The sequence below is a fragment of the Onychostoma macrolepis genome, chromosome 01 (genome assembly GCF_012432095.1).
Source record: "Onychostoma macrolepis isolate SWU-2019 chromosome 01, ASM1243209v1, whole genome shotgun sequence".
NCBI classification, from domain to species: Eukaryota; Metazoa; Chordata; class Actinopteri; order Cypriniformes; family Cyprinidae; genus Onychostoma; species Onychostoma macrolepis.
Genome location: NC_081155.1, coordinates 33,709,045 through 33,722,498, shown reverse-complemented (window position 1 = coordinate 33,722,498; position 13,454 = coordinate 33,709,045). Strand labels below are relative to the sequence as shown.

Here is a 13,454-nt window from a genome sequence, read left to right as displayed (position 1 = left end):
TATTTTTCAAAGATTTTGATAACTTATTTTAGTTACTTGGCGGGGTTTTTTTTATCATTCAAATTTGGCTGGGTGGTTAATAACACATTTTTCTGTTGTGTGACAAACTCAGAACACATCTTTTAATATCACTTTACACGAACTTTAAGAGTTTTTAAGGCCTTAAATTTGATACAATTAAATTTAAGGCTTTTTAAGACCCCGCAGAAAACCTTGCTGGATAGCAACACACTAGGAGAATCACTGAACACAACAGAATAAAGGACAAAAACAAACAAATGCAAGGACATGCTGCACATCTCCATTCTTCTTGTTTCTCTGCTCTCTCTGTTCTATCTTTAGTGCTGGGTCATAGTCAGAAACTAATTAAAAATACAAACATATGCAGGGCTCAGGAAACCTGGGCTTCTGTGGGTAGGGAATGTAAGCATCTATTTTCTTTTCCTCATCTCCTGCTCGAATCAATCCACCTGCAATCTGTCCACAGAGACCCCTGAATGTATACATGAATTCTTATAAATACGCTAGATTTTTTTACCTCTATTTATAACTAGAAACATATTTCCCAAGACATCCATAGCTTAACAAACAGAAGATTTGCCTCATGTCTTCATCAAAGGATTTAGATTATACTAAAACAGATTAAACTATTTTCCCATAAAGAAAAAATTCGAAAATAGCTCAAATACCTTTAAGCTGTTGACTTTCATTACTAAGTGCATGTACTTGTGCTTCACGCTCTATTGTGATAAATTGTGCCATTGTGAACGCATATGCGCGAGCCTGTAGTTTACGATAAATATGTAATTATGTAGGCTATTTACCAATACAATACAATAAAATACTTACAGCACAGTACTTTCCAGAACACTTTCGTTTCCTGTTAAGTAAATCAACAAAACCCACCTCTCTATACTTCCTTTGCCAGAATAGCCGGACCAAGCAGGAAATATTCATCGTGCATATGAAATAACTTTTAGTTCATTATATATCGATTCTTTCTATCAAAACTATTGGCACTCGCAGGCCAGTCTGAACCCCGTGCTTTCCTGCTGAATGAGTCCGCATTTTAAAAGCGTTTATGGGCTGATTCATTTCCCTTTTACCGCATAACTGTCTGCGAACTTGTAGCTGCACGTATTTCTAAAGGGCTTCAGCTGTCAACCAAAATAATCCCACATCACAGCGCGTGAAATGAGCTCTCTTACCTGGCGGGTTAATAGCTGCTCTTATCGCTTATTTCGGATGTAAATTGCACATTTACTAGTTGAACAGATCCGGGCTCTTTAAACTCTGATTATAATCGCGTGCTTCACTTTTGGATGAAAAGGCGTGGAGTAAAGACTAGCCCTCAACGCTGTAGCAGTGCGTTTCTAAGTATTCAATTCATATTAAGTATGCAAAAATATCTTAACTCTCGCATTAAAACGTGGACTTTCACCTCTCATAACTTTATTTAAGGGGGAGTTTCTTTATTTTGTATGGGTTTACTTATGATTGTTCATATTAATACCAAAAGTTGCACTTTTTAAAAGTTGCACGTGTTATTGTGCGACAGCTGTTCATAAATAATGTGGTGAAGGAGCTCGCGACTGTTTAATAATCATACACGAATAATTAATCTTCTTATCTTTACTACACTTTTAGGGGGTGAAAAGCAGTGTCTCCATCTAGTGGATATCGTACAAATGGTTGTCCAGACAATTTGGTTTTAATATAGGCTACAGTAGTTTCAAAGATTTTCTTAGAACTGTTAAAAATCTCACAAAATATGTTAAAAAACACTCATCAACATTTCTCATGACACATCACATGCATAATGCATTGGTAGATGCAGCAGTCGAGATCACTATGGGTGACAGAGGGAGTATCATCATCCATCCATTTGAAAGTGAAGTGAAAGCAAATGAGAAAAAAATCATGATCCATCATGAATGCATTACATAGGTTTCTAATATAGGTCACAAGAGCTGAACTCAGTATCACAGTGAGCAAGACACGCCGACTCATATTTCACTGATTGTGTGAAGCTTCTGAGTGACAGATTTAAAAAATCTAATTCTCTTTTTGTCAAAGGCCCGAAAAGCACAATATGTTAATTGTATAATAACTAGTGTTTTCAGACATAAAATATTGAATATTAAAGTTTCACATGCTATATGGTTGTCAAGAACATGATGAAAAGGACTGGTTAAATGCTATAGTATAACTTTGATATTTGATAGTCCTTTAACAAGTTGCTGTGCATTAATTTTTTCTTTCATTGTGAAAAGGGCAGTGTGATTTTTTTAAATTCAGCAAGGATGTATTAAATGAATTATTAGTTTAATTACCGGTAGTTATTAGTTTAATGAATCAAGTGATGGTAAAGACAATGTTATAAAAACATTAAGTAGCACAACTGTTTTCAACAATATTGATAGTAATGAAATGTTTCTTGAGCAGCAAATCAGTATTATTAGAATAATTTCTGAAGGATCATGTGACACTGAAGACTGGAATAGGGCTGCTGAAAATTCAGCTTTGGCATCAAAGGAATAATATACATTCTTAAAATATATTAAAATACAAATGGTTATTTTCAATTGTAATGATATTTTACATGTTACTATCATTTACTCTGTTTTTTTATCAAATACATGCAGACTTTGCGAGCATTAGGCTTTTAAAAAGCAATCTTTTGAAAGGTATAGTGTTTTTCTCATCATATTTTGGTGTGAGTTTGAACAGTAAGTTCAAATACTGCTTAAGAGGTTTAAATGCAGCTCACTGGATGATGCTGATAAGGTGCTTGGTGCTGAGAGCTCTCCTAATCCCAGTGTGGGTCCTGATGAGAACCTTCCTCCTGCCCTGCCCTGATAACTGGATGCTCCTGTCCCTGATCAAACATGTTTGCTTTGCAGAGGGAATGTCCTTCAGGCTCTATCTCACACAGCCTTGCACACTCATTCTGCCAAGAGTGTATGTATGTGTGCGCCAGAGGGTACCTAAAAAGATTCAGATTTTGCTTTGTTAAACCAGTTAAAAAGAAATTAACTTAAAAATGTTGGGGCTGTCAACAGATTAAAAAAAAAAAAATCATAGGTCAACTTGCTACTAAAATAATATGTAAAAATTAATAGCATGTAAGATATTTATTTATTTAATTTATTTATTCATTCAACAGTTCTTTCTGGTCCTTGTATCTGATTGGCTGAGAGGAGTGTGATATTCTAATAATAACAGAACTCCAGCCACTTACAGGTGCATCTCAATAAATTAGAATGTCGTGGAAAAGTTCATTTATTTCAGTAATTCAACTCAAATTGTGAAACTCGTGTATTAAATAAATTCAATGCACACAGACTGAAGTAGTTTAAGTCTTTGGTTCTTTTAATTGTGATGATTTTGGCTCACATTTAACAAAAACCCACCAATTCACTATCTCAACAAATCAGAATATGGTGACATGCCAATCAGCTAATCAACTCAAAACACCTGCAAAGGTTTCCTGAGCCTTCAAAATGGTCTCTCAGTTTGGTTCACTAAGCTACACAATCATGGGGAAGACTGCTGATCTGACAGTTGTCCAGAAGACAATCATTGACACCCTTCACAAGGAGGGTAAGCCACAAACATTCATTGCCAAAGAAGCTGGCTGTTCACAGAGTGCTGTATCCAAGCATGTTAACAGAAAGTTGAGTGGAAGGAAAAAGTGTGGAAGAAAAAGATGCACAACCAACCGAGAGAACCGCAGCTTTATGAGGATTGTCAAGCAAAATCGATTCAAGAATTTGGGTGAACTTCACAAGAAATGGACTGAGGCTGGGGTCAAGGCATCAAGAGCCACCACACACAGACGTGTCAAGGAATTTGGCTACAGTTGTCGTATTCCTCTTGTTAAGCCACTCCTGAAGCACAGACAACGTCAGAGGCATCTTACCTGGGCTAAGGAGAAGAAGAACTGGACTGTTGCCCAGTGGTCCAAAGTCCTCTTTTCAGATGAGAGCAAGTTTTATATTTCATTTGGAAACCAAGGTCCTAGAGTCTGGAGGAAGGGTGGAGAAGCTCATAGCCCAAGTTGCTTGAAGTCCAGTGATAAGTTTCCACAGTCTGTGATGATTTGGGGTGCAATGTCATCTGCTGGTGTTGGTCCATTGTGTTTTTTGAAAACCAAAGTCACTGCACCCGTTTACCAAGAAATTTTGAAAAATTTACAAAAAAAATTTCTTCCTTCTGCTGACCAGCTTTTTGAAGATGCTGATTTCATTTTCCAGTAGGATTTGGCACCTGCCCACACTGCAAAAAGCACCAAAAGTTGGTTAAATGACCATGGTGTTGGTGTGCTTGACTGGCCAGCAAACTCACCAGACCTGAACCCCGTAGAGAATCTATGGGGTATTGTCAAGAGGAAAATGAGAAACAAGAGACCAAAAAAATGCAGATGAGCTGAAGGCCACTGTCAAAGAAACCTGGGCTTCCATACCACCTCAGCAGTGCCACAAACTGATCACCTCCATGCCACGCCGAATTGAGGCAGTAATTAAAGCAAAAGGAGCCCCTACCAAGTAGTGAGTACACTGTTAGACATTTCTGTAATTTCCACAGTTATTTACTGTATATCACCCAGTGTAATACTGCAAATTCCCTTTACAGAAAATAACTGTAATACCCTTTGCATCATGGGAATTTTCTGTGACGTCAGACCCCACATACAGAGACTTACTGTATTTTTTAAAATTGCTGTATACTACTGTAGCGGTCTCTTTGGCGCCATTATACTGAGGTCGTTTTATTTTCCTCATTTCTTACATTTGGATTGACACAATTTGCCCTGCACCGTGTCTACAATGCCGCAACAGCTTGGGGCTCACTACAATGGATGTGTTATAGCTTGTAATGATTGCAAAATCCGTTTGTACTTCGTGTCAGAAACCGCGCGAGCGCTTGGAGTACATCTGCACATCAGATATATACCGGGGCATCAGTTTACTGTCCGCATCCACTGTAGGTAATATATATAATGGGTTCTATATTGTTGTCTGTTGACGAGTTGCGCCACAACATTTACTTGTCAACATGGCGGTTACAGAACTTTACTATGGTAAACTGTGCTGTCGTTTCAAACGACTTTTGTCAGCTTATTGAATTAAGTTACCTAATTAAAATTGTTTTTAACGAGCAACGCTTATCTTATATTAACATTAGGTTAACTAATGTTGGCCAGTAGCCTATTGAGAAAATAAAATCGTATGTTAGTTAGGTTAAACTTGTTTTATGGCTAGCTGCCTTTTCTAGTTTTAGAATTAGTTTGTTATAGTTTTTAATGGAATTTAAGATTTACTGCATTTTTTGTATTTGTGTTTTAAAGGCAACTGCAACGAAGCATCAAGAAAGACATGAGCAGGCCAGCCACCCTGAGGCTGATAATTCATGGTAAGAGAACAGCTATGTTTTTGAGAGATTTGTGTATTCTATATGAGGTTTGCCTTTTAAAAGTGTGCTATTTCTACTTCTTGTTTTTCAGAGAAGACATTTCTGTCACTAACAAAGTGGATGGTGAGCAAAGATGGTGGCCACGTTTTGGAGCAGCACCTGGGTTTTGCAGATGGCTATGTATTCTTTGGCTGTTTGTCTTTTTTCCCCCATTATGTCTCTGTTGCCTAAAGATTCTTTGTGAGGATGAATCCAGAGGACACAACAAAATGCACTGCAAAACGTCCTAAAACAGGAAAAATCTGTATTTTTAAGTGTTATACATGCAATGTTTTAAATAAAGAATTTGATATTTTGTAATTATTGTGTCTGTTTTAATTGAATGCCAGTAGTACCTATGTAGAGTAAAAATAAAACGAATTCTATTTAAAAATTATAAAATCTAATGAAATCTATATTAAAATTAATGAATTACAGTAGTATACTGATAATAATCTTAATTAAATCTTAATTACAGTGTTGCCAGTAAGTTACTGTAAAAACTAGTGGTGGGCATAGATTAATTTTTTTAATCTAGATTAATCTCACTGTAATCTTGGAATTAATCTAGATTAAAATGGCTCATTTGAATTCTGCCAAGTAGATAAGTAAACAACTAGCAGTCATCAAGAATTTAATATTGATAATAACATTGAAGACATTGTATGATTATTCCTTAAAGATAAGGTTTTAATAGTTTTAGTAGTAGTAGCCTATTACGTTCTGCCCAATGTCTTCAAGTGAAACCGAACTTTTATTTTGACGGGTTGCCGTGAGGATAGTTTTTCTCAAATGAAACGCTCGAATGCTCATGAAGTGACTCTCAGAGCAGTTCTGGAGATGTTGTTCATGTATTTATGTCCTCATTTAGTGAGACGACAGACGTTAATATCGCCGCAAGCGTCACGCGGTCTTCTGTATGAGTAGTGAACAAACCCGTGCGTCTGCGCCATACATTCACACAGAGACACACAGAAGTCATATTTAGATAGACGTTTTGCGGCTTAATATTTACAAATAGGAGTGGGAGTGTGCTCACTTGTGTGTGCGCTTACGTTTGTTTCTTTGTGTGTGTGTGCGAACCGATACAGAGAGCGCGACCATGTAACGTAGAGACAGAAATGACTTGCCGATTTCCATTGGGAAGCTTCATAAAAATAAATTTTCCCTGAAGCAAACCCGGCGGCTTCATAGCTGCATCCATGTTAGCACGCATACACACAGGTTGGAAGACTCGTTCTCGCCCCCTACAGTGCAATTCGGCTAGGTATACATCCGCGCTAAAATATCAAGGTGAAAGTCATCATAGCTTGCGTAGTATAGATCCAGCTCCCAACCCAACTTTGAGAATAGATTAACGGCGATATTTTTTTTAATCGCCCGATAAGAGTCTCACGTTAACGCAGCACGTCTGCAGGTCGCGCTCTCTGTATCGGTTCGCACACACACACACACACACACAAAGAAACAAACGTAAGCGCACACACAAGTGAGCACACTCCCACTCCTATTTGTAAATATTAAGCCGCAAAACGTCTATCTAAATATGACTTCTGTGTGTGAATGTATGGCGCAGACGCACGGGTTTGTTCACTACTCATACAGAAGACCGCGTGACGCTTGCGGCGATATTAACGTCTGTCGTCTCACTAAATGAGGACATAAATACATGAACAACATCTCCAGAACTGCTCTGAGAGTCACTTCATGAGCATTCGAGCGTTTCATTTGAGAAAAACTATCCTCACGGCAATCCGTCAAAATAAAAGTTCGGTTTCACTTGAAGACATTGGGCAGAACGTAATAGGCTACTACTACTAAAACTATTAAAACCTTATCTTTAAGGAATAATCATACAATGTCTTCAATGTTATTATCAATATTAAATTCTTGATGACTGCTAGTTGTTTACTTATCTACTTGGCAGAATTCAAATGAGCCATTTTAATCTAGATTAATTCCAAGATTACAGTGAGATTAATCTAGATTAAAAAAATTAATCTATGCCCACCACTAATATATATATATATATATATATAATATGCTTTTTAAATATCTGAAAGTATACACTTAACATCAGTCAGTCAAGCATTATAATATGATAATCAAGTAGGCCTATTATTTAATGATAAAACTTTAGTAATTAGAATTAAAACTTGGTAACCATGTATGAATGCATAATAGTCATTTTAACTGAACTTAAGACTGGTGGTGGTGCTTTCTTGGTCATTCAGTGTTTCTGATATATTGTAAAAGAACGATATAAAACGCACCAAGGATTAACGAGCTGCTGGATTCATGAATATTAATCAGGTTGTGTGCGATCGCTTGAACTGATTTGCTGAAATCAAAACAGAGACGATAATAGGTGAGCGCCAGCCAATGAGATTGTCATTTGCACATAGTTCCGCCCACTACCGGAAAACATCATTTAGTCACCCAAAGTGAAGATTTAGTCACTTATGCGGGTGATTTACTCGCAATGTTGAGGGTTGGCCTACCATTAAAAGCCCTGCTTGCACAAGTTCTTCGCGATCCTCTTCACTAATATCCTCTGCATCTCAATCGGGCTCAAACTGATAAGCAATATAGACAACGCCATTGTTTACAATACAACCAGAGCACATACTGCTGAGCGGCGGGACGTTCAGACACGAGGCGGTTTCAATAGCATCCAGCTGCAGCCCCGCAGACTCACCTCCGGCTAGACACCAGTGGCTGGACACCAGTGGATAGACAGCCTACGTCATTTCCGTTTCGCCGCTAATTTCCGTTTTCACCGCTGGATGGACAGCAATTTTATTTCCTATTTTCACCTTTGGATTGACATATATTTATTTTATATTTTCACCTCTGGATAGACAACATATTTAATTTATATTTTCACCTCTGGATTGACAGCATATTTATTTTCGGTTTTCACCAGTGGATAGACAGCATTCTATAAAAGCTGTGTGCAAATTGAAATATGATCTTTATCATATCTCTTTACTTAAAACAATTCTCAATAATATACTTAATATTATAACATCAATAATTCATGCAAACTGCATTCACAAGAACCACCTTGAAAATATATATTGTTCAGATCATATCACTATTTTTTGTAACTTAAATTCAGCCTAGATCAATGGACTATAACGTTTTGTCAATACAACAGACTTGTACATGTTAATTGCCCACAGTTTTTTGCCTTGCCCATTTGGATATTCAATTCAGATTTTTTTTTTGTAAATGTAACCACTTCTGTTTTTAAAATATACGTAGATTCACATGGTCAGACAATTTACCAAACAATACAGATCAAATTAACACTTCATGGTTTTGCAATATTTATTGGAAATTACACAATCTAATTAGTAAAATTAGACCATCAGAATGAAGATGCCACAGTCAGGCCCGTAAAGTTGTGGGGGAAGTCTCTATTTCAAGAGAAAATAAACAGTTGACAAAAAAAAAAAAAAAAGGCAAAAAAAAATGAACAGTTCCAAATAAACTATTGCACACTGTGCACACCACACCTCATTCCTGCCCCCTAAAACTGGCAGTCTGGGCAATGCTCAGGAAATTCAGGCTCTGTATAAAACCCTCGCAGGTCTCCACATCTTCCGTTTCCACAGTACCCCACCCAGTCTTTGAAAAAACATCTGCAATTTCTGCATTGCACAATTTTAAAAGGGACACACATGTCTCTAACAGCCTGGGGCAGTTTTTTAACAGTCACCACACCTAAAGCAAGAACAGATGTACAATATGATTAGAATGAGCATGTTTACAAAAATCCAATTAATAACTTTCCAAAAAAAAAAGGAATTGAACAATGAAGGTGAAAAGTTGTGTGTGGTAGATGGACTGTAAAAAATAGTGTGGTAACAAAAACAAAAGCTTTATACAACTTATATAAATGTTAACATTCTCCTATACAAAATATGTAAAATGGTAAATGGACTGCATTTAGGCTATATAGCGCTATCAACAGACCCATGGCCACCAAAGCGCTTTAAACATCATCATAAACACATTAAACATCAGGCATTTACACGTGCATAGGGAAAAGTACTACTTCAACAAAAAAACATAGCTAACTATAGCTAGCAAACTCTCGTGTGCATAGACAACATAACGTTAGCATTTTAGACTATTCTCTGCCAAGACTGTTCTGAGATCGCGTTAACTGGGTACAATCTTCACACATCCAAGTGAAAAAAAAACGTATTTACAATATTAAATCATACCACTCAAAGAACGATTTAATTGGAAAATCTATTGTAGCAACCTAACGTTAACTGTTAGCTCTAGAATTGAGGCACACCAGAGTTCACTAATACCTTTAAAAAACACGACACAGTACCTTGAAAACAAGACGATTTTTTTTTTACTAGCTAGTTTGTGCATTTGAATTCTGACATGACCTATAAATCATCGACAGTTTATTATTTTTTCTTACCGCTGACATCTGCATGGCGCGTCAAATTTGAAAAGTGAATGACGATACGGAAATGACGTCTGCTGTCCAGCCACTGGTGTCTAGCAAGAAGTGAGTCTGCGGGGCTGCAGCTGGATGCAAGTACTCCTCGCTGCAGACTGTAGCGCGGTGACGTCAGGTACCTACGTCAGGTATGTGTTTACCGCGCATGCGCAAAGTGACGTATGGTATGTCTATAAAACGCATGCGCAGTAGCGCGGTGACGCCACGTACCTACGTTACCTATGTATTTACTGTAAATACGCAGGTTCAATAATGGTTCATTCACTTTCGGTTTTACTTACTTTTGTTTTCTTATAAATGTGCGTTTGTGTTGTGTTGACTTTTAATTGTAAGGATGCTTTGGTCTTAATCATAGACAGTGTCATTGCAAATGTGTGCGATTTCAAACATTTATGACATGCTTTATGATATGTGTTAGTATTCGAAGTGACAGGGATTCTGGTGCTGGTTATTTCGCCTACAATTAGCCTTTAAAGATGTATTAAAATAGAGCAGAAATACTTATATTAATAAAGTAATGAATTGCATGCATTGCAAAAAATAAAAATAAATAAATAAATACATACATACATACATACATGCATACATACATATACTGTATATATATATATATATATATATATATATATATATGTGTGTGTGTGTGTGTGTGTGTGTATGTATGTTTCTCATATTTGTCATCTTTTTCATTAACATTATCAAAAATTAATAGATACTGTAACAAATGTATTATTCATTGTTAGTTCATGTTAATTAATACATTAACTAGTGTTAACAAATGACATCTTATTGTAAAGTGTTACCTCTTAAATTTACCTTCATGTTCATATGACTTTTTAGGGACATTATCAGTGAGACGAAATTCAGAGAAGAGGCCCACTTCATATGGCAAGACAGATAGTTCTTTAACTCCTTAACATGTAGCGAATACTGTAAAAAGTATTTGAGTGTCTGTCTCTCTTCTCATCTTTCTGTCTGTCTCATCTCAACTATCTGTTTTTGTTTTGTTTGTTTTTTCCTGATAGACTGTATTGCCCTCAACTGTAAAACTTTCAAATTGTTCCAGGCTATGCTTTCTCAAGCCAAGCCAACCTAAATTTTGACTTGACAAACTTTTTTAATTTAGTTGGTTAATGATGATTATAAATTAAATCTCTTAGGTACTTTACAGACAAAGCAAACAACACTCTTTTCTAACACCATCCTATAATATTTAAAAATACATTTAAAATATTTTCCTTGTATGGCTCTTTTGCCTTTCCTCAAAATGATTTAATATTGTTTGTTCTTTTATGTAAATTAGGTGTCGTGAACTGGAGTGCATTTTCTGCACAATACAGACAGGAGTGCCGGGTGCCGTATTCACAGACCCAGTGCCTACGGTGCAGTGAGATACTGTATTTAAAACTGCACACCTAGGTATGTCGAGAATGGCAGGAGGAGTCCTGCATGGGTTTTATTCATTCAAAGAATTTGAGGGCTACTGCTCGGTTGATTGTTGATTGTGATGGAGGTGAATTTCAGAATGAGTAGATGCAATTTTTTTTTTCTTTCTCATGTGTCATGTTTTTAGTCTATGGTCTTAATCTATATTTGTATATACAATTATATTTTCTGTTTTGTTCTTTGAAATAATAATTTAAAAAAAAGATCACTGTTATCAGTTTGTTTTTTTGGAGGCACCATGCATAAAATAGGATGCAGACACTGAAAATATACTGTATGTAGTCAATTGAATTTAAAACTACTTTATTGGCTTAAATATTTCACATGCAGAATTGCCAAAGCAAAAGAAAAATGTCCAAAATTATACTAAATAAATAAATAAACAAGAACCATGACAGAGGACAGATTAAAATAAGAAAGGCAGCAGCTATTTGCACTAAGTGATAGCAGGATTTTCTGCTATTTAAACTACTTATTGCAAACAGTGGTAATTATCTGCACCTCAGTATTGTACTACAATATAAAACAGTATGCAATAATAACTTATTGAGTGTAAATTATAATTTTAATTCAAATTATTAAATGGATATCACCTTATTGGGACAATAAAGCCCTCCCTCACAACTTTTTGATTATTTCCTTAATTTTTATTGAAAATAAATGCTTTTTTGATGTGATTTGAAATTTGAAAAGGGAGAAAAAACTTTGCTAAAAGGCGGATTCGAACCTGGATCGATCGCGTCAAAATGTCAAAACCACGCGTTTTACCATCTGCGCCACTAGAGCTGACGACTGAAATTATCTTTTGTAATCTTGACTAGCCTAATAAGAAATATATAAGGTGCCGTTAAAGGGTAATATTACAATATACACAGTGAAGTAAAGTGCAACAGAATGTTAATAAATATACTACACAGATATTACAGAATAAACTCTGTAATTCCGTATCATTTTACCTGACATGAGACATGGTTAAAATCATGTATATGTGCTGTATTAAATTTTATTGTTTTATTTTTTTTCCACCTTGGCATTCTTAATACTTTTACATTTTAGTAGAGTATTCTGTTAAGTATGCGCATGCGTTTTTATGACGTGTTACGTCACGCACGACGCGAAAACACCTACCGTCACCACGTAATGCAAATTACACACGCAATGCCCCAGCGTGTCATAGACATACCATACGTCACTTTGCGCATGCGCGGTAAACACATACCTGACGTAGGTACCTGACGTCACCGCGCTACAATCTGCAGCGAGGGGTGTCTCGCTGGATGCCTCTCGGCGGTTTAGCCAATCACAACACACTAGGCCAGCTAAACAGTCAGAGTCCATCGTGTATTTCTGAGGGAGGGGCTTCATAAAAGCAGGAAATGATCAGTGTGATTAGATGAGAAGGGACAGAGCGGTGTATGGCAAAATGTCTTACATTTAAACTTAGACCACATTATTAGATTACCTTTTGACTTTATGAATACATATAAATGACAGCTTATTATTTTTTTTATTTTTTTTTAGCTTTTTTGTGCAATTATTTCAAGACCACATGTATCATTTTTTGTCACTGGTGTTACCTACTTTAGCAATATTAAAAGTTTTTATGAAATATTATTTCAAAAAAAAAAAATTTCAGCACATGTAGTCAGAGTTACAGAAAAATAATAAAAATGCAAGAAATAAGGAGATTATGTTTTATTTATTTAATGTGACAGACAAAAACAGTACAGTAACACAGCACAATAACACCAGTGACATACATTAGACCTGATATATGATCGTCACTGGTATTATCCATAAGGAAGGTAACACCAGTGACAGTAATACCAGTGACAATTTTCATGAAAAATGCATTTTACAAAATGTCTGCTGCAAGGTATCAAGCCACATATTGTCAATCATGGTATACTCACTAAATTAAGTAGTTTAATCCATTTGTATTATAGTTTTTTTTTTTTTTCATTTCCCTAACAATAAATAGGTCACACCAGCCACACAAGCTTCATATGAAATCATGAGATAAATGAGAAAATTTATCATAACTGAAAAGAAACAGTGGACTAAA

General features: G+C 36.1%; 1 protein-coding gene across 8 annotated transcripts in view; it reads right to left on the bottom strand.

The window, feature by feature from the left end:
• The window catches only part of klhl5 (kelch-like family member 5), a 79,791-nt gene extending 69,679 nt beyond the window's left edge, over positions 1–10,112 (bottom strand). The window contains exon 1 of one of the 8 annotated variants that reach the window (XM_058750084.1): positions 9,902–10,112. The gene's annotated coding sequence lies outside the window, so the exon portion shown is untranslated. The other 7 variants (XM_058750011.1, XM_058749790.1, XM_058749948.1 and 4 more) reach the window with 7 other exon arrangements.
• Between the last annotated feature and the right edge of the window lie 3,342 nt (positions 10,113–13,454).